General features: G+C 42.8%; 1 non-coding gene across 1 annotated transcript; it reads right to left on the bottom strand.

The window, feature by feature from the left end:
- Nucleotides 1-1,164: 1,164 nt before the first annotated feature.
- On the bottom strand, nt 1,165-1,271 carry LOC112536751. Its single transcript, XR_003080711.2, has one exon. It is a non-coding gene; the product is annotated as a small nucleolar RNA R71 (small nucleolar RNA).
- Between the last annotated feature and the right edge of the window lie 1,877 nt (nt 1,272-3,148).

Below are 3,148 nucleotides of genomic sequence, written 5' to 3'. Positions count from 1 at the left end.
TGCTAATCTGTAGTAATCCGATAGGAAGAGATTCCATTAGGTTAGTGCAGGTTTAGGAATCCGGTAAGCTCGAGAGAGGAACCGGGATTCAATTCAGGATTTAGGCACGGGTAAGCAAGATCGGCAATCCATAAAATCCATCTTTAGAATTCCATCACTTAGGCTCCCTTTTGGGTTTGTTTCTCTCTTTGCAATTGTCTTTTGATTATCCATTGTTCTTCATTTACTTATTTGCACTCATAACCATTAGCTGGTACGTTAGAACTTTCACACCCTATTTCAGACTAGATAACATAGCAACAGTAGTAACTCTAGGTTCACCCGATCTCCAGGGATACGACCTTGATACTCACTAGTGCTAGGCTGCATCGGTAGGTTCACTGCCTTAGGTGTAGGTTGCATAAAGAGCCCATCAAGTTTTTGGCGCCGTTGCAGGAAAAACAGTAACGGTGAACTAGAGTGAATTGTTTTTGTGTTAATTTAGTCATTATTTGTTTATTCATTTATTCTTTATTTATTTTTTATTTTTTATTTTTTAATTTTTTTATTATTATTTATTATTTATTATTATATTATTTTTGTTGATTGGTGGTTGTGTGGACTTTCGGTTTCGTGTAGTTTATGACCGGGAGCTCAAACTCGAATCTTATAGAGCCTCTGTCGATCCGGAGCGATCCTCGGACTCTTAAGGAAGAGGTTGCAATTAGAAGAGGAGGAGATTGAGGTTGAGGTACCTGTGGATAGACTAGACACGATGGAAAACCATGACCCCCGAGGCCAATGACGATCGGGGAGGACGATGTACGAGTTTGCTTGACCATCTTTAGATGGGACCTAAAACGCAGTATAGTCGACTTTACTTCGAAGTGTACCAATAATTTTGAGATAAAGGCTAATGTTATCCAGATGATCCAGCAAAGCGTGCAATTTGGAGGATTGCCCAGCGAGGATCCCAATGCACATATCTCCAACTTTTTGGAGATTTGTGACACATTCAAGATAAATGGAACAACCGATGATGCCATTAGGCTGAGATTATTTCCATTTTCCTTGAGGGACAGAGCAAAGAGATGGCCGCAATCTCTTCCACAACAGACGATCACTACCTGGAAGGCGTTGGCTGAAAAATTTTTATATAAGTATTTTCCTCCCGCTAAAACTGCTAAACTTAGAAATGACATATCTTCTTTTGTGCAGTTTAATGATTAAAGCATGTACGATGCATGGGAGAGGTTTAAGGATCTTTTGAGATGCCGCCCACATCACGGATTGCCGGTGTGGATGCGGTTCGATCTTCTGACGGGTTGAACCTTGCAACGAGGCGATGGTGGATGCTGCAGCAGTGGGGCGCTAAATAGTAAGACGCTGGCAGGGCTCGGGAACCCGATAGAGGAAATGGCTATGAACAACTATCGTTGGCAATCCTCTAGGAGCCGACCAAGAAGACAGGGAGTGGTCAACCAAGTGGACTCTACAAAGAACCTTGGCGGCTCAAGTGGAGCTTCTAGCCAAGAAGATCGACCAACTCAGATGCTTGGCTCTGCGAAGTTTTGTGGTGGCCCGCATTACAAGGTAAACTGCATCATGCGGGAGGTATGTTTGCTTCATCCTCTACTACTTTTCCATCTAATTCGCTATGTCTTATGATGTTGAACAGTTGATTATATGGGAATGCCCTAAGGCAGAACGATCCTTACAAAGAATACATATAACCTGGGTGGCGCAATCATCCCAACTTCGGTTGGAGGAACAATAACGCTCTGTGGTCCACTGGTTTTCAGAGACTTCATCGGCCAGCAAAGACAACATTCACTGGCTGCTGGCTCCTCCTCTACCGTAAAAGAAGTCAAATTTAGAGGAGCTTATGATGAAGTTTGTGACGTCTACGGAGATGAGGTTCCAGAAACTGATAGTGCACTTAGGAACCAACAGGCCTAGATTCGAACTTGGAGACCCAGATTGGCCAAATCTCTAAGATGTTGTCTAAGAGGCGTAAGGAGCTCTCCCGAGCACCACTGAGTCTAACCCGAGGGAGCACGTGAACGCCATCACTTTGCATTCGTAAGTTAGTTTCAGCCTCCTTCTAAGCCTCGCTTTTGATGACGCCACTATTGATGTGTAGGTTAAGGCAGCGGTAAGGTTAGGGAACCCGAGGGACAAAAGGTGAAATCAATTCCGATTGGGGAATATCAACCTAAGATTCCTTATCCCTGCTAGAGCTAAACAAGCAGAGCGAAAGAGCAGTCAGAAGTTTTTAGATATTTTTAGACAACTGCATATTAACTTGCCTTTTATTGATGCATTGGAGCGATGTCAAGTATGCTAAGTTCTTAAAGGACATACTTAGTAGAAAAAGGAAGTTGGAGGAGGTCGCCCTATGTTCAAATGAGGAGTGCTCAGTGTTTGAGCAAGTTGCCGGAGAAACATCACGATCCAGGAGTTTCACTATTCCCTGCACTTTAGGTAATTTGTGTGTTGATGATGCATTAGGCTGATTTGGGGGCTAGCATAAATGTCATGCCCACTAGTTTGTTCAATAAGCTAGGTTTGGGGAGGCAAAATCCACTAGGATGTGCATTCAATTACTGACTGCCCGTTAAGCTTCCTAAGGGAATTGTGGAAAATGTGCTAGTTAAGGTAGATAAGTTCATATTCCCTGTGGACTTTGTGGTTTTGGATATGGACAATGAGCATGGTGTACCATTAATTTTGGGGAGACCTTTCCTTGCCAGCCAGAGCTAAAATAGACGTGATTTGAGGGAAGTTAGAACTTAATGTAGGGACGGTATGTCACTTTTAGTTTACCCTCATTTGATAATTCTTCCACCGACCATGTTCATGCCATTTGTTGTATTGATGGAATTGATCTTGCATGTAATACACAACCACAAGATGTACAAATGGATGATGCTATACATGTTTCTTCCCTACTAGTATGTGTTATTTATCCGAAAAAATAACTTGTATCAATATGAGACTTTGTGTCGTGATAATTCAGAAGGGTAGTTGCAAGTTTATTTTGACAGTCACTTAGCCGGAATTCGAGTGGATGAATGGACATCCCAAATCGGTCCAGAGCACCCTCTTGGTCATCTAATCGCACACATCGGACCTTTCATTGCGCTTATATGCCTCGAGCCCCAACTTA

Source organism: Ricinus communis, chromosome 4 (genome assembly GCF_019578655.1).
Source record: "Ricinus communis isolate WT05 ecotype wild-type chromosome 4, ASM1957865v1, whole genome shotgun sequence".
Taxonomy (NCBI): domain Eukaryota; kingdom Viridiplantae; phylum Streptophyta; class Magnoliopsida; order Malpighiales; family Euphorbiaceae; genus Ricinus; species Ricinus communis.
Note: the sequence above shows the minus strand (reverse complement) of the source record. Positions and strands in the feature narration are given on the sequence as shown.